General features: G+C 39.0%; 1 protein-coding gene across 1 annotated transcript in view; it reads left to right on the plus strand.

Moving 5' to 3' along the window:
- Positions 1–23,186, plus strand: part of LOC112984386 (uncharacterized) — a 164,644-nt gene that overhangs the window by 33,460 nt on the left and 107,998 nt on the right. The window contains exon 4 of the mRNA XM_064519519.1: positions 3,822–3,941. The gene's annotated coding sequence lies outside the window, so the exon portion shown is untranslated. The remainder of the gene's footprint in view (positions 1–3,821; positions 3,942–23,186) is intronic.

A 23,186-nucleotide genomic window follows, 5' to 3' on the forward strand; every position in this document is an offset into this window, starting at 1 on the left:
GAGTTATCGCGGTGTGCTTTGTTGTTTTTTTGCCTTTGTATAAAACCTGGCGTTAGGGAGGAAGCGGTTTTCGGAAGCTCTCCTGCCGTTGGCCCTGCGAGGCCCCGAGCGTGCCTGCCGCGGGCCTGTGCCCCTCCGCGTCCCAGTGATTCCGTTTGCATCCCGAACCCAGAACACCAGCACTTTGCACCTCCAAAAATCTTCATAAATTTCCATAAAATACACCAGGCAGAATGTTTTAAAGTGTTCCTGGAGAAATTAGTTATTATTTTTTGCTCTCAGCTAAGCCTTTAAGAAAGACCTTTTCCTCCACGTACGCGTGGTATCATTGACACAGTTTACATTGCATCCCTCATATTAATACTCTGATCAATCACTGCTGACAATACCGTGTCTTTGTGCGAGGGGCTGTAGGACAAATGTTTTAGCTTGTGAGGAGAAAATTGTTAGCATGTGAATAGCGAACAGTGCGGGGGCAGGATTAATAGCCTACTTTGATGGATTAGAATGTAGGGAAATTGCTCAATATTAATATGAAAATGTTTGTGAATTGGCTGTGTGGTGCCGTCAATGGAAAATGAAGGCCAGTGATTATGTCTCCAAGGCCTTATCAGTTCAGACTTGACTCTCACCAAAGACTTTCACACAAAAGACTGATGAGAGCACTAGAAAATAGCTGAATAAGAGCGGCTACAATAAGCGAACCATTCAACCACCAGTGTCACAATGTCAGGTTTTGTGCCCTTTGTGTAATATTGTACATCCTTATATTAACATATCTGAATATGGATTGGTAATAAAAGAGGCAAATGAAACTACTTGCTAGACATTTTTATTTCGATAATTTTTGCTTATCTCTGAAAGATGACTGGAAAATGAACTAGGGTTAGTTTTAATAAACAACCGTGTCTACAAGTGAGATTTCTTTGTGTGCGTTAGGTTAAGGATTTCGAGTGTGGCTGCATATTTATTCTTGTAAGAAAGGGCTGTTTGATGGTCTTGAGAGACATTGCAGGAAAACTTGTTTCCTGTTACCATAGCTTCAAAACAGATCAAACAGCCTGCTCCTTCTGTGTCCTTTGCTCTTAATAAGGTTTTAAATAGACCCCAAATGTAGAAGTATGCCTAGTTATAAACGTACTTAACGTAACTGCTATAGTTCAAGTAACTGCAAATATTGAGTTATAGATCCTCTTTTTGTTTTATATTTTCTACACACTTTGTCTACCTAAAGGCTGAATAAAGTTATGCACTGGTTGACTGTTGACACACATCTTGTGGAGCTGGACCCCTGAAAGACGCACCAGTACGATGTTACTGAACTTTATGCAGTGACTTAATGCTTATAGAAATTTTACATTGCATTTTGAGTAGATGCATGATGTATTCTTCCACTACGAGAACTCATTTTTAGTGCCTAAAAAAGCATTGCTAGGTTTATGAATGAAAGGTAATGGTTTTTCCCTGCTCTTTTGAATAGCTCCTTTGAGCTATTTGTATCTCTTCTCTTGTGACTTAGCTTTGTCTAGCTTGTGTCTAGTTTAGCTTCTCAGTTCACATGAACTGCTGATGGACATCAGTCTCTGATCTGGATTGTGACTTTGAAATTGGGTCCAAAATGGCTGAAGTATCAGTAGGGGTTTTTGAAAAAGCTAGCAGCTCTCATACGCATCTTTCATATCGTCCAATGTTGTGATAAATCCCTCATTAATTCACAGAACAAACTCTGGGAGCTTTGGTTATTTCAGTGATGAAATCGTCATCACGCGCAAGCCTGCTGCCTGTTAGCGTGGAGCCTTGGCCAAGAGATGTCCTCCTCCAAGCTCTAGGAGTTCTGGTTTATCCAGGGCTAATTTCACTTGATGCAACTGGGCTTTATTAGATTTAAGGGTTGCATCATGTGTCCCTCAGGTCTTTGGACCAGTTCTACTTCACTTTTATAGTTCAAATGCCTTGTTTGTCTTACCTGTGACCTATCCCAAGCAAGCTATTCCAAAGATAGTGGGGTTAAGATCGTTCTTTGGAATTCTCCTGCAGTGACACAGTTGTGTTACGTGGCTTGTGAAAACTTGTCCTGGTGGGAAGCTGCAAAGAGGTAGGGAAAAGTCTCCAACAGTCCAGAACAGACCATTTTTGCAATTTTTAATGCATTTTTTAAAAATCAAAATTGGATAGCATCAGCTGTTAATGAATGACATTTTATCCAAGTATTTCAATTTAAAAGTTGCATGCTTTTTGGGAGAGTGGCAACAGTTTCTCACACACAAGTTTTCTTTAAAGCAGAGCTCAGCATTCTGTATGAATTAATAGTATGTGGGGTTTTTTTTATATTAGAGGGAAGATTTTGGTATAAAAGCTCGTCTCAAGTATAGAAAGAGTATTTCTTTTGCAAGACCTCAATTATAAATATACAAAGCCCAGGATTTTGTACGTAATTAATAATCCAGTTTCCTTTCCTTAATTGTAAATCACAATCTGGTGCAAAGGCACTGTTTGGCACTTGGCTGTTTGTAAACTACTCTAGTTAATACTGGATCAATAAATCTTTTATAACCAATGCCAAGTCTCCTAAGCAGCTAAAAAAGGAATTTTGTACACCTTTCAATAGAACTAAAATAGCGGACTAGTGTGTTAAATATAGTTGTGTGTTATGTGGAGAAAGTGTTTAGCATTAGTAGGGATTGTAGGGATGTAGTCTGTTTTTCAGAAGTCAGTAGCTAACCAGTAAGATTGTTAAAATGTTTTAAAAATGCAAGTATGTAATGTTTTCAAGCTTAATCTTCGTGAAACTCCGTGGAGGTTCCTGAAAGACAGAGCAAGTTAATTCGGTCATAGTGTGAGAGCTTATTTTGAAATATGTATATGTTACGTACATGAACTGTTTAAAGTATGACACATCACTACTAAGTTTATTGCATCAGGCTATAATATTGGGTGTAAATATGTGGATTTTCTCAGTCATTTCATAGGTGACATGCAGTAAACAGGACTTCAGAGAACTGAGTACACTTAGTGGGGAAGAACATCAGCTTCATTAAAACTGCAGCTTCAACAGGTTCAGGTCTGATTCTAGACTGTGCCAGCATTGTCATATTTTAATAAAATCATCCCATTGTTACATATTTTAGCAAGTTTATCCACAGCATTTTTCTTATTAAATTTTTAAATCAGATTTACTGTGTTTGGATATTATAATTATTTAAGATTCACTTACAATCTTGTATAAATGATATCACCCATTAATTAAATTATTTTATGTGTAATTTTTCAGAAGAAATGACACCTGGTACTTTATTTTCATCTGTTATTTCTCTGCTCCTTTGTATCCATAGTAGCAATTAGGAAACACATTTTTGTATGTGTTTGATACTGTGCTTGATAGTGATAAAGATGATTAACGATACTCTGTGAGTAATCTTCTTAGTATATATAACTAAGAATATATCTTTGTGGACAGGTACAAGTAAACATTAATTTCTCTGCCTGCGCTCATGAGCAGCTCAAGCCAAGCTGGCTGGACGTAAACCAACTCTAATCTGTAAACCTTATCGCCACTCTAATGCCATGCTAAACCTGAACTGCTTTCTGTGCAGGAAAGTGAGTAAAGATTAGAGAAAAGTGAATAGATTTGGAGATGTACGTCAATTAGAGCAGGCTCATATTGATGTTCAGGGTCAGCCTTGAGGTCTCTTTCAACCTGTCTTTGTCACTGGAGGCCTCTGTTTGCACCCACGTTGGTGGGGTGTGTTGTTTGTTTTTTGTTTTTGACAAAGCTAAGACCTACTAGAAACTAAACTGTGGGTTACCTTCTTCTCCTTCAGGCTTGCTGCCTCCTACAGTTATAGAGGAAAAAAGTAAGCTATGACACGGCTGGCGGGCGGGAAGCGAGACTGCGGGATTCTGGCTGCCAGAGCTCCTGCGTGCGAGGTGGCTGCGAACAAGTAAGTCCCAAACATCAAATCCACAGGGTGAGTGTTGTCTATAAAGATGAATCACAATTTTTAAGATGTTACTCTATTGCTTTTTTGAGCACTATGTGATAGCTGTGCATCCATCTTTTTTTTTAAGGTGTGATTTTTTTACTCATTTCTCTGAAGACAGTGCAGCAGGTATTTGAGTTTTATACCAAAGGATGTGTGTGATTTAAAATAGGTGTAATGCAGAGCTTCATTCTGAACAAAGAACAGTTTTTACGATTAGCTCTTTCAATGCACTATTGTACTATGTACTTCCAGTTATGGAATGACTCTTCGAGAGAGGAAAAAGTGATGAACTTAAAAAAAAAAAAAAAAAAAAAAAAGAAAAAAAAGAAAAAAAAGAAAAGTAAGGTGATATGTAGATACTGTTTTCCACAGTTAAAGGTCACCTTGACTTTTAATCTTGACTGCCATACTTTTCTTCTCATTAAAATATTTGACAAGAATTCTTTGCATGAATGAACAGCACAGAACACCTTAAGACTATGCAATTTTCACCGACGATGTTGCATTGTCATAATAAATAATTGTACTGTCAGCTAAAAATCATTATGTTACATACATTAACAAATAAAACATGTTTTATATGCTTATTTCCTTGAAGAACCTGTTTTTTTCTCATAAGTGGATAAAGCAGCAACACTGAATATGTTTCTCACATTATTTGCTTTTGTGTATAAAATGCCTTGCAATAATACTACAAGAAAAGATTTTTTTTTCCCCAGCACTTTGGAATCTACACAATTTTTCATGATTGACTGTAACAATTCGTTTCCCATTATGCAACTCTATTCCCATTTTAGTCCTTCAGCACTTTGAAAAGTGATATTTTTTTTATGAACATCTGTTCAAGTATTTCCTGCTCTGATGTCTTTTATAGGAGCTGGCCTAAATATATAAGGCCATTTTAATACAGAAGCTTTGTTATTGTCTATACCCAGATGCCATTCTGAAATAGAAAAAACTCAGGTTTAACTGTCATGAAATTTGACATCATAAATTTTATACCACTTTATAATAAGCCAAAATGAAAATCACTATGCATAATGCAAAAAGTCTTGTAACTTGACCTTTGCCTAAAAGGAATTATTATATGTAGAAAGAGTCTTGTGAATTAAGAATCTAATTCTTTTCACTTTTGGTACCTTGAGGGTTGCTATAGGCACTGAGTTTTTATTGTTATTGTTATGCCACTGAAGTGGATGCAGTTTTCAGCACTCGACTGGTAGGATACATAGGAGTGGAACTGAAGGAAAATAGGTCAGAAAGTGATGGGCCAGGCCACTTCTCTTAGAAAACCATCTGTAATCATAGGCACACTGGTTATTTTTTGTAATTTGTGTATGTTTGCCTAGAGATAATTAGTACATTTTGGAAATATAAATAAGTGGCTGACACAGAAGATGAAGGACTGAAATATCAAATATTCCAAATTGCTGTGAAAAGGCCCAGTTGTGAAATTTGTTTAGCATCCCTTGACATCTGCTGCTGTTTGTGAAGGGAGTGTTCAGGATGCTCTTTGCTAGAAAGATTTGTTACCAAAAAGTCATTTGTGTTTTAATTATACGGTTGTTTAATTGCATTACATTTAGAATACTGATTGCAAGAGACTTTCCGTATAAACGGAAGTACTAGGAATAGATCTCATTCAGTCATTTCTACTGAGACCTGGGGTCAGTTTGTAAACTGAAAACTTTTGCCTAAAATTCCATCAGTTCTGTCCTTTTCTTTCTAGAGACTAATTCTAATTTTACTTAAAGAATGCTGACAATAATTAAATGTCTGTTTGACTGTTGCCACTAAACCATGATACTCAAAGAAACTCGTCTCTAAAAATGTGAAGGAAATTTGTTTGACATAACGAGTAGCTTTTTTAAATTCCTGATTACAGATAGATGAGAACTTCTGTTGACTATCTGAAATCACAAGAGAAAAAGAAATCATTTTTGTTGCATGTCAGCATGGTGTATCAATTGTATTACTTCTTGATGTTCATCCATTATTGTGTACATTTCTCTCTAATCTGAAATCAGAAAATGGCACAACTTATGGGCTCTCATCTGTACTGAATTATTAATTTGTAAAAACCAAACGGCCTTCCCAAGTAGCAGGAATGAAAAAGTAGCTCATATAAAGTCAGGTTTGACTCTGATGTAATGTTGGTTGCCTTCACACACACTGTGCATTTTGACACATCTTTGTATAATCATTTGATTCTCGTGTCTTTTTGTAAGGTAATCTTTTTTTTCAAGCCTGTGTACCCTTGCTGCTTGTTAAATTAGAAACATATCACAACAATATTATTCTGCTGAACATTATTTGTATTTAGTACATAAAAAAGAGGAATATAAAATATATAGAGCAGTTTCCGTTGACACAGAGTTAAGTCAAATCTAAACCAGTTTTTCAAGAAAATAACCAGAGAATTTCTGAATATTGATTACACCCGCAACAAATGCCTGCTGCGTACTCATAGCTAGTTAGGATTTTCATTTGTCCAGATGTTTGCAAGAACGTTTTTAAGCCAAAGATTTTTTTGTATTTTATTTTATTTCTGGTTATGTTTTCAGAAACTGTTGAGTTGTTTCTGATTAAATCATCCCCAAAATTCATGTTTGAGAAAAGATAATGCTTTGAAAACTGCAGCCCCTAAAGTAACTAGGAGTTAACAGACTGTGAGTCTGTTAATGGAAAAAAAAGTTATGAGTGTCTCTAAAATAGTGGTATATACCTGCAGGTTTTTTCCAGCAAAGTGCTTATGCATACTTGTAGCTTTAACCACCTGAGTTGGCCACCTGAGTTGGCACCTGCTTACATGCTGCAAATGACACCCATGCTCATGTGCTTTTTGAATCAGAATCTTCACTCGGTTTCTATAACGTTAAAAGTAAGGCAAAATCCTCTTTCAGCTTTGAATGCAAGTTAAAATTCTTTGCTTTTCGTTCCTGAATGGAATAGGTAAATTTGTTCATTGCGCAGAGCCCACGGAATTTCTTCCGCAGGCGTTTCCGCCGGAGGTGCAGCAGGAATATGGCTGGTGAGCAGCCTGCCACCCGACCGCAGGCGAGCTGAGCGGTCCCCGACGGGGACTCTTAACCTGCCACGTATGGCGCACACACTAAATGAAGTACTGTACATCTTTGTCCTGTCAGATGCTTTCCTTCAGAAACATGTCACTGGATCAAAGTCAAATGTGTACTCTTAAGAAGATTTCCCCCCCGCCCCCTCCCGAATAGCACACCATATCATATTAAGGAGCACTGTAAGTTAAGTGATGATGACAGAGTTTAGCAGTTCATACCCTTAGAGCAGCCTTGTGAATAAAGGCAAGCTTTGGGACTTTTCCTACTGTATATGCCTGATCTTATACCTGTCAAATAAGTTATGTTAAGAGTGTCTGCAACTGGCCATGCCTTGCTGCCATTAAGCAAACCTAACCTAAGGAGATGATACATTTTCTATTTATTTGAGAAGATTTAAATCTCCTCCCTGTTGAGGAAGCTTACTGAGGCAAAAATGGATTTACTAGCATGTATCAGAGAGGTAAAGTAAACCAACAGTTCAGCACATTCCTCTTAGCAGCTACCACTCTTGTTTTCTACGTGTTTGTGGGTATCTTCATTGGTTTTACTTTTTCATTCGGCACTGTACTGCTTTCATCTTCATCTGCTAATTTGTCAAGGTCATTCTAAAATTAATGTAGGTTGGAGTTATCACCACATTGAACAATGCTAATGAATTTTCTGTTAGCAAGATTATTGCCAAAATATTAGTAGTGAACATTTTCCACATCACTAGACACTCTGAACATGTATATGTATTCATCACCATGGAAACATGAGGTTCATTTGTGTAGTTTTGAGTTTATTCTTAAACCAGCCCCAGTCATTTTTGATGGTTTTGTAACTAGCTTTCTTACCTCAAGGAATCTGGGGGGTAATCATGGATAGTTTTAAATTCTGAAACCTAGTGTAACACGTAGCTCTTTTAAATGTTATTCCACTATCTAGAAACAGTGTCCTACTTGTTAAGCTCGTCTGTCTCTTAGGCAGTTCATTACAAGAGATGCTTCTATGCATATAGCGGATTTACTTCTCGAGTAAGTTTGCCAGTTGCATTTCCGACTGGATATATGAAAGTGAAAATCTGGACCCTGCCAATGAAGAATAAGATCATTTCTCCATAATTTCTGCAGCTGAGGCAGTCAGCTGTGTCTCCTGAAGATGGATGAAAATTTTATTTGCACAAGCCTTATGAAACTCTGTTGTACTTTAGCCATTGGTGAACCATTTTATCATGATTTCAACAAAACCATGGAGGAGGTTAAGTTAGGGTTCATGGATGCTTTGGGCTGATTTGTTCCTGCATACTACAAGGAATAACTTTTACCAAAATCTAATCATTCTTTTTGTGCTGCAGGTCATCAGTTGAAGTAGGTTCAGTCTGGTATACGACGAACACCTTCTACCTGAGTAATAGGAAATGGTCCTAAAAAGTGGAGGATGGGAGGTCCCTCTATCTATCTTATAAGAGGTTTGAAGTAACAGGAAGACATCGTGTTCTATCTGATAATTCTGAATTTAATAGCAAAAAGTATGGATTTTTTTTAACTGAAAAGCCATCTTGGTGTTTATAGTAGTGGAATATAAAGAAACAGAAAAGTAGATACAGAGCTTGATAGTGAGAGGCAATCTTAGTAAATGTATTTAAACTATTCAGACTTTTTTCTAATGATCCCTTACTGTAACTTGTAGGAGCTGAAGGAAATATTTCCATGCAGCCACAGCTGCTCGATGGTTACACTGCGCACTCACTGCTCACATCAGACGAATTCAGAACAGGAACCTTAAAGGTGAAAGCCTTCATGCTCCTCTCCCTAATCTTTTAATCCATTCATATTCTTTGACCTCAAGTATTAGACCTCCCTTATTAAATCCACCTGGGCATGGTGGATTGCTTTCCTCCACCGAAGAAAGAGAAGAGGTATTTATGGAAGTAAAGGTGAAGAGCACTGGTAAAAGAAAATCAGTTAATCAGTTCTCTGTGTGAAACTGTATGAAAGTTTCTCTGCTGACCTGGGGCTTCTATTTCGGGGTTTTGAGGGTCACTTCTGCTCGTGAAGTTGTGTTTTTCGATTTTTGAATATTTTGTTTTGTCTGTTTCTTTGGTCTGGCTATTGGTGTTAGCAGTAAGTACTGTTACAGGCTGAATTGTAATTTTTCCCTTTTGGGGTATGTTGGGGCTCCAGGATTGTTTCAGTATAAAATTATATTTCAGCATCAACAAATGGCTCTTGTAAGTAAGACAGAGGGGGACCCCACCTGAGGGGGGCCATCCTTCATCTGTTAGAGTTGTCCTTGATTACTGGCTGACTTGATGCGAGTAACCGGCTGGAAAAGCTTTATGTAAGCAATAGATTTAGAAAAATTCGTGAAGTAAATGCTGTCCTCAGAATGGGATTGTGAGTGGTTTTTCCCCCCTAGAACATAGCACTTTTAAAAATAGTGTTGCACAGTGGCAGACACTAAACAGAAATTTGTTTATTATTTTTTGTCGTACTTCAGATTATTTACTTCAATCAAAAATGAACCGAGACTTTGTTAGATGCAAGACTGCGTGTAAATGCTTCCCATTCTGTTTGTGTTAACAGAAGAGCATGTACCAAATTTTGTGTGTTTCTCTATTCAGATGCTGTCAGTGTGTAAGGTAAAGCTGGTATGTTTTTGAGTGACCCATGATATATGCTTTAAGAGGATCAAAGGAAATTGTATACGCTAATTTTTAGACGTCTTTTTTTTTCCTCCTGAAGCTCTCTAGCATTCTTCAGCTCCCTGCACGTTTCATACAAGTGCTTTCTCTCCGCTGGCGCGTGGTGCCTCCCCTCCAGATGCCTGTTGAGTATGGTAGCATTCCCTCATCTTCCTTTGAGTGAGCTGTCAGAGATCTCCCCTTCTGCCTGAGTGATTCCATATATCGCTTACAGAAGAGTTAATGGCAGTCAGGATCCCATTCTACACTTTCGTCTCCTTTATCCCCTTCGGCGCTCCAGATCCTACAGCAGTTGTAGTGCTTGTTGACCCTTTGCACCAATGGTTGTTTCATGTGGTAGAAAATTGTTTCTTCCTCTTAGTTATGAAGTGTTTCTGGATTGTGCATTGGACCAACAGCATCAAGTAATGACAACTCTGAAAGCAGCAGAGACAAGCAGAGGGAACGTTCGGGCTGCTGGAGGCAGCAGCACTGCTAGCAGGCTTCGACAGCAACAGCTTGGGATCCAGGCTGTGCCGCACAGACAGATATTTTACAACAGTAAAATGTAGTTTCTTGCATGTGGGGTGTAATTGCAGGCTGACATGCATCCAGTTTAATGCCTTGTTCCTAAAGGATGAGAAGTGTGTGATTTCCCGTCAGCATGTATAGGACGAGCGGTAGAATAGCCAGCAAGTTCGAGCCCCGCTAGATGATGATGTGGATCACATGAATGCTTGATGTCAGCTGCTGCTTACCTCATGCCTCTGTGAAACAGCACAGAGAGGAGACTTCTAGGAAATGAAAAGCATATAAAGGAGCAAGTAGTAAGTATGTGGCTAGCACTCCTAATGGGGAGAGCAAATCTACATAAAAAAGAGCTTTTCTGCTTGTTTAGACAGCACCACTTAACCCTGAACAAATATTTAGATACATTATATTCAGTGGTATTCTTTTTTTTAATGAATGGGGCTATTTGCATGTATACTTTACTAGAGCTCGGAGTTCTCATTCCCTGGCTTCTTTTCATTCTGACGTGAGTGAAATGCCTTTTTCTTAGCTTTTTATCCAAGGTCCCTTTCCTGTGAGTTTCCAGTGCGAGTTTATGTATGGCTTTGTCTATAAAGCTTGGTGCCAATACCTCTATTGCTTATTTCTTTTGATAAACAGAAGTTATAACACTGCCCAGCTTTGTGTTTTTCGCTTGGCTGGTAATCTGCATTGTACTGCTCCCCTCACCCCTCCCTTTTGCAACTGTCTAGTTATATTTAAATGCCAAAAAAACAGAATTAGTTTTGCACATCAACACTGACTTATAAGGCTATTTGAAGTTAAAGCTCTTTGCCAGTTTCCATTTTCTTCACAGTGTTCCCTTCCGCCTCTGGTTTGAAGAAGAAGAAAAAAAAGTTATTTAACAAAACTTGATCTGTTTGAAACTGAAAAGTCCAAGCTGTCCTTCCTGTGCTACCAGAGACAGAATGAGAAATGAAGGCTGAAGGGCTAGGCCCGTTGCAGGAAAAAATGCCCAAAAAGGTCAGGAAGAAATGGGAGCCTTTTCATTTTGTGCTCCCCGGGTGATATTCAATAACTCTTTTGGTCTTTATACTGTAGGACATAGGCTCATTTGCTCAATTTGGGGTGACAGCAGCATGTTTTGTCAGAACATAGCTGGAGTTTTAAATGAGGACGGCATTCTGAGGCGGTAGGAAACATCCTTTATCTTAGCAACAGGAGGGCATGGAAATGCACGTTTTTTTGGCAGCAGTCGTATAAATCTAGTGTTTTTGAGGAGCTGACCCAGACCGTGTGCAAGGAATGCTCAGTTTCCCTTTGACGGTGCGATTTCCTGTTCCACGTTTGAGCGCTTGTCTGGGCTGGATGCTGAAGAAAGTCCACACCAGTGACTTGAAAGGAAATCAGCTCTGTCTCTGGATGTTTGGCAGCAGCAACGTTCATTGTTAAGGGATTTATAAATATATATATTTATACACACACATGCACGCACACACTGCACACACATGGAGAATGAAGAAAACCTAACACCTCTACTCTTATTTTTTAAAAGGGTTAGTTATTATAGTGACACCCATTACTGCTTTTGCTTAAAAATCTGTCGGTGCTATCTTTGTATATGATTCTTTCAAAGGACTTATAACTTGGCTAAAAAGATGTAGTTCTTGAGCTCAATATGAAATACAGGGTCTTAGTCTGCAAGTCATCTTTTCAGATAAAATAAGCAGTTTTTAAAGCTCTTGGCATGTCAGAAATAAATAAAAACAAATCCGTTCTAAACCGACAGGTGTTTAAATTTAATTTTTTCCCAGTTCACTGAGGTCAAGTATATTCTAATTTATTTCCCCTTGGATTTTTCTGTCTTTCAAGTCACTGCCATGAATATAAGTATCTTTGGATAGTTTAGAAAATATAAAAATGATGAAGTGATATCTTTTTGGAAAGCTGCTGCTGTGTAGTAACTCTTAAGCAGCTGTTACATCTTTTGTGTCAATAATCCGTATATTAAAGAGTCATTAAGCACTGGGTTACATGATAGATCGTAATGGCTCAGTGTAAACCTTTTGTGTAAATCTGTAGAGAGAGACCTTTTGTTTGTGGAAAGCAGATTTTTGAGCCAGTGGAGTGCCTAAATATGTATGTGTCTCATGGTTTCTAGTGCCTTTTACTGACTCATTAGAGTCTATGTGAGAAAAATTATAAGCATTTGATACATTTCTGCTTTTTATTCTTTTCTAATTAGAAAATCATGGAAGAAAAAAGCATGCACCCTGCAAAAACTTTTCGTGGTTCTTTTGACTCTTCTACGCTTCTGGGTCTAAGTTCTGTAACTTTTTTTTTATTTTCATAGTACCTAGCATGGGGGGGGGGGGGGGGGGCCTTCGACCTGGCCGTAGGACCTAGTTTGTGGTATTGCCACGTCGATGTAATGCAGTACACCCTCCGAAGGACTAATGGGAGCAGTGATGCTGCGAAGGGGCGAGCGCGGGGCAGGCGGTGCTCGGAGGGGCCGTTCTGCCGGGGAGCCCCGTCGGAGCGGTGCCAGGCCTTTGCGTGAGCGCTGGGTACGCGTCCCGTCCTCCCCGCGAGCCCTGGCGGCCCCGGGGCCCCGCTGCCGCTGGACCCAGGCGGGGTGGCCGCGCGGGGGGCCTCCCTCGGAGGCAGGTCACAGCCGCAGGGGACGGTGGGGTGAGCCGATGAAAGGAGCACGGTGCAGCGTGCCGTGGCGATGAGCGTTGTACCTTCGGGAGCGAGCTGCCCGGGCAGCCGGTCCTTTCTCCGGTCCCCTCCGGGGCAAGCGTTGCTTCCCTAACGGGGAGCGTGCAGCGAGGCACGCTGCAGCCCTCGGTGGGCTGAATGGGGCAAAACGGGGCGGTGGGAACATGCAGGCTGACTCTTCGTGCGTGATCAAGTGGCCTCGTTTCCACTCTTTCCCTCCCCTCTCCATCCCCCCGCACATTTCAAAACTGTCCCAGACCTTCTATGCCTTGGAGAGAGATTAATTTCCAAAGTAACACCCACAGAGAAAATCACGTCCAAAATATGTTCTTCTGGTGCCAAAAGAAGAACAATAAATGACTGGGAAGAAGTGAAAATGCATTTCCAGACTAGACAAAACCCACCTCCCCTTGTCCCCCAAGCAAAACCGCAGTGCCATTGCACTCTGGTTCCTGCAGGTTTTAGGGCGAGAGTCTAAGGGGAGCAGGTTGCACTGAAGTGTGGGGACTAATCCCGGGCTGGGGGAAACGGCACACGATCCTTTGACAGTGTTTTTTGCCAGTGATCTGAAGGCACTTTGGGAAGGGGAGGGGTCAATGCCTGAAGCCAAGAGGAAGGAGAAATAGCCCGGCGGGTTTACATTCAGGTCTCCAGAGTCCCATCCTCCAGCCAGGGAGCAATCCATTGCTGCATTTTAGAGGAAATTCAGCAAAAGAATGAGACAAAAAATGTCAAATGGCATATGTGCCTCCCTTCTTTTTTGGCACTGTTAAACACCTCACCACCCGTTCCACAGCAGTTCACCCCCAAATCTCAGCAATGACGTCTTCCACGTGGGGTCCTTTCACTCCTGGCTGCTTTTCTTGATGTTCTTCAGAGTAGAAGGTGGAACCTACCCGAACCCCGGTAATGTTCTACTTCTTCAGTGGGGAAAAAAGGCACAGTGCGTGACTGCGTTGGGTGTCCGGGTGAGCACAAGGGTGGGTGTTCCCAGCTTCCCCGTCGCCCAGAAGGGTACGGCTCCCCATCGCAGGCGCCCGCAGAGCCCCCGCGGGGCAGCGCCGGCTCCGTGGCAGGGCAGGTGGCCGGGCTGCAAGGACCTCGCGTCTTCACTGCTGGGGCTGCGGCAGCCTTCGAAGGGGAAGAGCCCTGTTTTGCAGAAAGGATGGCAATGCCTCTGAAATTGGTGTCGCTATCTGAATTATTGTATAAAAAAGAGAGGGCTCCTGATCCCCTACGGTTTGTTCTAAAATGAGAGAGTCGGGGAGAGGGAAGCAGAGGAAGAGACCTCTGCAGGTCGCTCAGCAAGCCGGTGGCAGAGCCGTGAATAAAGATGAAATGTTCTGACTTCCAGTTCTCACTCTTTACTCTTTGGTTGCTCGTTTTTCAGTAAACGGCAGAAGACAACTCGATCCGTATTGGTTAGACAAAATTCTCGGGAGTAAATCCAAAACTAATTTTTGGCCAGAATTGTTTAATGCCAGCCTGTCCATAATATTTGCGTTTTACAAATCTCTCCATTGTGATGGTAGAGTCACCATAGAATACATGTGGGCTACTATGTTTGGTTTTCTTCTGAGCCTTTTCTTTTTTTTTAACTGAAAATACAAAACTTTTTTTTTCTGTTTTACAGGAAGGCTTTTAGCTGGATTTCTTTTTTGATGCACACACAAACGTTGCTTTAGATCAGCATCTGTTTTAAGTTAGTTTTTGCCCTAGTACAAAAACTTCATTCATTATACGGACAAATTGCTAATTATCCAAATATTTTATTTGATGAATTGACTAAATGCAAACTTTTCCTTCCAAATGCTGCCGTTTTTCTGTAAAAGGAATGCTACAAAGTGTGAGCGTATTTTGAGAAATCAGAATGTGGTTTAGCCAAACAAAGCTTGCACATGTTTTATTAATATAATTATCACATGCGGAATATAGTTTACAGAGATGGTCTCTAATTGTAATCCGTATTTATATGATTTTTGTGTTGTGTAACGTATCTAAAGGAACGACTTTTCTTGCCCTTTGAAGCTCTTTCCATTGGACTTTTAATTTCTACTTTGTTTCTCGATCAGAGTAGCTGTGACTATTTGAAAAGCATGAAATCTCTAAATTATGGAATCGGAGTACTCTGCTTTCAGCCGCCAGCGCAGGGAAACTATCTGAATACACAAAATTAGAAAAACATACACAGCATAGTTGTTTAAAATTCACAGCTGTCAACATCAAGTGTTTTGTGTAGCAGAAAGAATGTAAGAAACATTGAGTTAACAAAATAGCTGCAGATGGATTGGTTCTCTGCGACTTCTCCCTGGTCATTGTCTACAGTCTGTTTTTCCGAGATTCATTTGCATCGAAGTACAAAGGTCCTCTGTTGGAGACCCTGCTCAGCATCTCCTGATATTTTGTCTTTAAAGGGGCCTTCCTGTCCATGGCGTCGCTAGTTTTCATTGCGCCTCTCTTTAGGAACCAACAGAAATCGGTTATTTGAGTGTAACGTGCAGCACAAAGTGGTGTTTTCATTTAGAATAAAGCTGGTGGAAGCTGTGGATGGGGGCTCCCACCTCAAGGAGTTATTCAAAGAAAGCTGTATTTGAGCAAGAGCGGTTGTTTATCAGAATGAAGTTATTAGGGGTTATTCAGATTGCCAGCTTTTTATTTATGCTCTCTGACGTGACAGAAGTGGCATCGGTGAACATTAAGTATTGGAATATGTAATTTTGTATGCTAATTATAGCCTGAGTTTTCCCACCAACACTGAGGAAATGCATTATTTATTATTTATTCTGCTTCAGAAGTCATAAAGCACCTTTAAAAATAAACAACTGAATAAATCTGATTACAAATGTTGCTAAGAACCAGATATACTATAATGTAACTATTAGTGAGAGTATCAAACTATATTTTGTCATAAATATTATAATCTAATAATAATTAATTATTGCTCATTTTTGTTCTTCCTGCCTATTTCAGTAATTTTCTTTGCCTTGTATAGCAAAGGGCATTCTGCAAGGGCTGAATCTAGGACACTGGAATTTTGCACCTCTTTGCAGGGTAGAAAATTGTACTGAAGCTTAGCTCTACTTTTTCCTTTATTTTGCAGAGACTTCCACTTATTTTATAATAGCTGAAGGTTTGTCAGCATTTCCAAAGGGTTGTTTTCAGAGATTTACACCTTGTTGTAGACTGAAACTTGGCAAACAGGATTGCATGCCTGAAGGGATTTACTGTTTAACATGTCTGAATATTAACATGATTAAGCAAAAATTGGATGACTTTATTAACCGTAACTTGATTAAAGGGTGATTAGTCATTTCTGAGTTTGAGAATAACAGTCTTCTGCGTTTGGTGCAGCAGAAAGGGGTTTTTGCTGCTCGGTTTTTCCTTTTTGTGTGGAGTAGCTGGTTTTTAGGGGTGCATCCTGCATGCCGCAAGTACAGCTAGAGCTCGGGTTAGAACCTGGCAAATATTCATTCTGCCTATCTCACCCCACCCAGATGCAATCGATGCAGAGAGATTTGCCATATTTTTAAACTACAAGACTTGCCTAATATAGACAAATTTTCTAAAAATGGAAATGTATGAATACATAAATATTTTGTATGAGCAAAATATTTTCATCGGTTTCCAGACGTTTATGCAAATGCATGTGAACATCCACAGTGGTTACTTTTAAAAGTGCAGCATTGGAGCTGGCTTGAGAGACAGCGGGCTCTGCTGCATTAAACTCGGCATGAGGAATGTTTATCACTAACTGGTGTTAATTATACTTTGTACTTGCAGCAATTTACAGTATTAGTTAGGAGGTAGAAAAATAGTTGTGTTCTACTGGTGACTGGAAAAGTAAGCCATTTATATCCACTCCTCATTTAAGAGTTTTTTAATTGTTGGCAGGGTTTGGTCTACTTTATTTTTATTTTATTTTATTTTACAAAAGCAAAATATATTTGAGGACTCCATAGCTCCCAGTTCCACTGAAGTTGATGGATGTTTTACCAAACTTGTGTACTTTTTGTCATTTTCGGGGCTCTGAGATAGAGGTTAGTATAGCTCTTTAGAGCCCTATCAAACCAACAATGAGTAAATACAGAAAAGGAAAAGCATTTATTTCCTTAAAATACGAAGTAAAAAATTGCAGTCAAACCTAATGAAAACATTATTACAGTGTTTAAAAAACAGTCTAATTTAGAGTCCCAGTTTCAAGAAATAAACAATAGAGCTAAGTAATTTAATAAAAGTAGCTGCTGAAAAAGACCCTGTATTGATAAATTTTTATCATTACATGTGCCATTGAATTTTAATTAGAATTTAGCTATCTTACATAGTAATTAACTCAAATGAGAATTCTACAGCAACTGCTCTAGAAAAGGAGTGTTCATATATGCTAATGACTACTATGCATGATTAAACATTGAGAAAATAAACTCCAAATGCATGCTAATAAATGGTGAAATTTACTATGTAGAATTAATATCTGACAGAGAGATAGCAGGATGTTTCCAAGCCTGCATTTATTGTATAAGTCAGCACATTATGTTTAAAACTTAGGGCCCTATCCTGCAACTGCTTTCACTGAAGTCGCTTGCTTCATGTGAGCAGTTCCACTGAAAATAATGGGACTAGCTATATGGGTATGTTTTTGCCATGGGTTAGGAAAGCTGAGCTCTTATAAAATTGCTTCACCTTGGAAAATAAAAATATATTTTTTTCCTCACTTAAGTAATCAGACATATGTAAGATCTGTGGCCTTATTCCTGAAACTTTGGTATCTGTTTCAGATGGATTCCAAGAAATGTAATGTTAAAGCTAATTTATTCACGTCCTGGTTTATTATTATAGGTGGCACCGTCAGCAGCTGGTGAATTAAGCTGTGACTATTTAGCCTTGCTAGTCTAGAGCTGCTATCAGCCCTCTTTACGGGGGTTTTGTTTGTCTGTTGGTTTGCTGCAGGCTTTCACTAGGGGCAGGCATGTCTGATGAGGGAGAGGAGGATTGTCCCCACGAGTGCCTGCTCCGTTCTTGTTCAGAGAGGAGCAGGCTGCAGTCCGTTTCAGGGCAGAAAAAAGTTGTTCTGCAGCCCTATCATATATGTGATTGAAGAAACAGTTTTGTGAAGTGAAGCGAGGGTAGAATGACTGTTTTCTGATATATGTTGGACAAGAAAACTTAATCTGTAGAGGATACTTGTTTTGGCTGTGCTTCAGAAGCTATCTCGTGTGATGTCACCTGTAAATAGCGGGGAACTTTGACATCAGCTCTGTGTGATACTGTTTAAATAAGAGCCTCATTTACAGAATCCTGCTGCCTGTAAAATGGCTCTAATGGTGTTATCCCCCCGCCTGAGGGGAAAGCTAAACACTGAAACCCCAAAGAGTTTCTAACTGGGGAGAAGGAGAGAAGGGAAGGCTAATCTCTAACAGTATAACCTAATCTCATGTTCTGATTTTATAGGATTCGGTTGTTAGAAAAACAGCATAAAGCCGTAGTTACAGATAGGAGGCATGTGAGACCCTTAAAGAAATAGTGTTGCTATTTGAAAATGAGCAGATGATTGTGGGCTGCTAGACATCTTCAGCACTCTGAAAGTAATTAAAATGCTTGATCTTGCTTCAGTAGTTGTTTGTAACGAGAGTTTTTTAGTTTCTTGAGATCTGGAAAGCCTATGTTATGCAATACTGATGCCCTGCATAATGCAGTCATATACTTGCATCTTTAGTATATGTGTCTATCCCCATAATGTGTAGCTACACGTGTGTATACATGTGTAATTATGGTCATTTCATTTGGAAAATTTTGTATGCTCTTGGATTACCATTAATAAATCCAGAGAGCACCAACTCTATTAGCATGTTGTGAGATATTCCGTTGCACAATTGTGAGTCTGGCTTCTTTGAACAGGACACGTATGAGATGATGCAGAAATGATTTTAAATGGGCTTTCTCAAATCTGTTTTTTTAGTGTAATAGAATCTTTCTATTTCAGACAGTGGTTGCAGTTTGTATTTACATAATAAAATGAATTCCCCGCACTTTGACCACATCATAAAGCAATGCTTGTCATTGGTGTTGCAAGTTGTACCCCACCAGTGTCTTCATCATATTGACTGAGCCACCGTCGGTAGCTCTTCTTCAGTTTTGGCAGTCTGGAATACTTGACAATATCAGCACATTATTGTTGCTGTTAAAAATAAACGTTTTCCCAAAATACTCCATGAGCAAGCACGCACTGGAAGAGTTTTTGCATCTTATTGTTGTTATTGCATTCTGATGTTAGCCACCAGCCAGTACGCTTTCTTCTTCACTGAGACGATCGCTGTGCTTATGGAGTGGAGTAATAACCGTTTATGGCAATAAGGGGTTAGCCTTGTGTCAGAGATATTAACCCCATTTGATTTCCCTACAAACAAGCAGTGCGGATTCAGCGACGTTTGCTGTCGCATCGTGGAAGATGGCCTTTGAGGACTGGTGTGAAAAAGAGCCTAGCTGCCATTGCAGCTAATAACTGCAGTGTATCAGTGCATCCTGTGGTCGTTTGGGGTGGATGAAGGAAAAAGAGCCCAGACAGTTTACTATGTGTGAGGTTTTAGATGTAACGTTAAAAGCCAGCTCCCATGTGCTCCACATGGACCTAAAGAATACAGCACCCTTTTTAGGCAGCTGTCGTGGTCTGAAAGTTCCCTTTCTCAAAAACCTGGATATTGTATTTTCTGACTGTTTCATACCTCAAGAGGAAGCTGCACGGTAACTTTTTGTAAGCTCTCTGCGATTCCTCACATGGCAAATGTAAATTATTACTAAGGTCAAATACATTGCTGAGCTCACTGGGGAGATCCAGTGGATGTGGTCAGCCAGTGTGTCAAGAAGGGGACTGCCGAATCGGGACCTCTCACGGGCCGATGCCGACTCAAGGGACCGGGTTCACGGTGTGCTACGCCGCCTTCGGCTCCTATCGGGGACTTCTTCTCATGCCTTCCGCATGAGAAGAGAATCCTCTGCCTTCCGCAGAAGGTAGGCTGCTCTCTTTCCTTCCTTTCTGGGTCTTCTTCAGGTCTTTGCTGTAATATAGATCAGAACATTTTCCTTTTCTCTTCGTTAAGGAGCAGTGCAGCAGTTGCAAACGCAAGAGCTGCGTTCAGACGATTGCCACGGCCACGTGTGCAGAACACAGTGAATTGTCTGGGAGAGCCAAACCTGGTGGCTTTGAGCACAAGCAGCACGTTTCGCAGGAGGACTGTTCCTCTGCTAGGAGAAGAGGTAGTTCTGATGGTTTCTGAAGGGAGTCACTGTCTCTGTGTGTGATGTCCTATGACCGTACGTTAGTGATTTATGATTTTGCTTTTTTTCTTGCACGTCAGTGTATTCATTTAGAATCGTTGCGTTGAATTATGTATTCTGGTATATGACATCTTAAGGCTTGCTGCCATCATTTCACAGTTAACATGCATATTTAAATTTGAAGCTTTACTTGAAATTTGGGACAATAGAGTTGATTGTTCAGAAAAATGGTTTAATATAGAGCAGTATTTTCTGCAAAAGAGTCTTTAAGGTAGATAGATTTGAGCTCTTTTTTTAAAGAGATTTTTATTTTAAAATATGTATTATAAATATGTCTTTTTAAAATACATAATTTTAAGACTTAATATATAAATATATTTATAATATATAATATAATATAACAATATGTAATATGATATATAAATTTATATTATATATAAATAAATATATACAGGACTATATACCTATAAATTTTACTCCAAGGCCAGTGCCTTTTGTTTTCATTCACTGTTGTTAAAGCTCTGAATGCAGCTCATGTAAATTTATCCCAATGAACTTTTAGCTACTTAGCTCAGGTGCCAATAGTCATGTCGCCCCAGCAGCCCAGAGCTCAGTGCTGCCTAGTTGTCCAAGTTGCGGACAGATTTTGCAGCTGGTATTGAGCTCTTTGCTGTGTTGTGTTGGTATTGGTAGCTTAGTTTAAAGTTAGCTTGAATACACCCTCTATCCCTTTGCATAAACACTGCGGTAGAAACACTTTTGAGCACACTTACTTTTGATCTGGAGAAAGGTATCATTGTATGTGAATAAGAATAGCATACTTTGAATCCTGTCTGTTATCACACTAACGCTTACTTCTCTTAATGCCATCTTTATACAAAGTCTTAGTCAGTTCACTGGATTAGTTTGTTTAGGACATTTTAAAAAACCCCAAATCTTCCTTATTTTTTGACAGTTTTATTTAGATCAGGCTCATACTTTGGGCTAGGATTTTCTTTTCCATATGGGCAGCTCACTAGTCTTACTAAATTACATATTTTAAATAAACATGTTCAAAATAATACTTTGTAGACATGATTAAATATTAAAATATCCTTTTTTATAAATTAAATTCAGGTCCTTGGAAAGTTTTACTCACATTTCTATTGTTCTTAGCACAACTGCTGACTGTCTGACTTCGTCAGTGGTTTCCGACAAAGACTTAAAACAAAGATTAACTTCAGATTGCTAAATGTGTCAAACAACTGCTGTTGAAGATGAATTTTTTTGTTCTTATGGAACATATCCTGCTGTCATCTGTGTTTTTGTCAATCTAAAATTATATTTCTTCATTTTTGATTTAGCAATAAGCTAAAAAAATGCATTTATTTGATTCAAGTTCCTTTATCGTGAAAAAAGTTTACCAGTGCAAAAACATAGTAGCTATTATCTTAAGTTTCATGCTCTGTAAGCAATGTAATACCAGTGTATACTTGCTAAATAGTTTCCAAATGACAGTTTACAAGGATCAGATCAAGCAATCACAATGTTATAGTGTATATTTGGTACAAATGTAAATATCTCAAGTGTCTTTAATTGCTTTGTCTGAAATTAAAGTAAGCCAACACCATCTTCTCTGGATATTACTGTCTGAACATTTTGGATAGAGCTATAATAATATTTATTTTTGTTTTATGTGATGAACAACAGTCTTAAAAGTAATTCTGGTGAATTAAGACTCTTATTTCTGGGGAACTAACTACCACTATTTGACTGCTGTTGTAAAACTTTATTAGGCAATACATCTGACCTCAAATTGGAAATTTGTGTTGGAACCAGTTTAGGAAATCATTATAGTTCTGTTGTTAATTTTATATTTGTCTAATAAAACACAGCAGGACCTACATGACATGTGCTAATGCAACTGATGCTAGCTGTTAGAATTTTTTTTAACTATTGCTTTCTACTTTGTAGAGGCACAAGGTAGGAAAAAAACTAATTGGACCTTAGTAATAAGGGTTACTTTTTTTTTGGTAGCAAATTACTGCTCCATAGTTAGTAGATACTTCTAGGAAGGTCAGGTATTAATACTATCAAATACATATTTGTGTATTTAAAGAAAATATGCATCACTATGATGTTAAGGACACAGATGGGTGAGTATTTTATGTTGTTTTCCAAATTGTATCAGAAGCATCATTAAGTTCCTGATGATGCTACCTTACCAGATGACTATTTTGTCATCTTTTCAAGAAAAAGCATGTTAAAAATGATTGGCTAATATGAATGAGGTTACAGAAATAGAAATGACAGTATCCAAAGTGAGAGGAAAACTTGGGGGCTGAAGGCTTGAAGATCACTTGAATATGGTCAAATTAAGTGTACCAGAAAAGCCCCATTCCAAAATGTGGAACAAATTGGTACATTGTATAGCAAATGTGATCACAAAGATTTCTTATTTAGCTATGTCATGTGGGGAGAGGACTAGTATAATTATGGAATAAGAAATATAGTATCAGTATTTAAGAAAACAGGAGAGGAGTAGAAGGGGTTTAAGAAATCACAGGTTTCTTAGTCAAATATCACTAGTAAGCAAGGCTTTTTAAAAAAAATTGAAGGAAAGCATAGTTGATGATATTGAGGTAAACAGAAACTAGGCTAGCATGACCTTATCAGTCGTAGGTAGTGCCAACCTAATCTGGTGTTCTTCTTTGGTAAGGTAACTGTTTTTTCCAATTTATATTTATTTTTATACACAAGGGAAACGCAGTAGATCTGTCTGAAATTCAGTGAAATGTGCTATATTGCCCCTTGAGAAATGTTTAGTTAAGCAGCTGTGGATGGAAACTAGTACAAGCTCTGTAAGGTGGGCAAGGAACTGGCTAAGAATGAGTCTACAGAAGGAATTGTGATAAGGTGAAAGTTGGTTGTATAAAAATTACTAATAGAGTTCATTAGGACTGGTCTTGATAACTTGTT

Source organism: Dromaius novaehollandiae, chromosome 13 (assembly GCF_036370855.1).
Source record: "Dromaius novaehollandiae isolate bDroNov1 chromosome 13, bDroNov1.hap1, whole genome shotgun sequence".
Taxonomy (NCBI): domain Eukaryota; kingdom Metazoa; phylum Chordata; class Aves; order Casuariiformes; family Dromaiidae; genus Dromaius; species Dromaius novaehollandiae.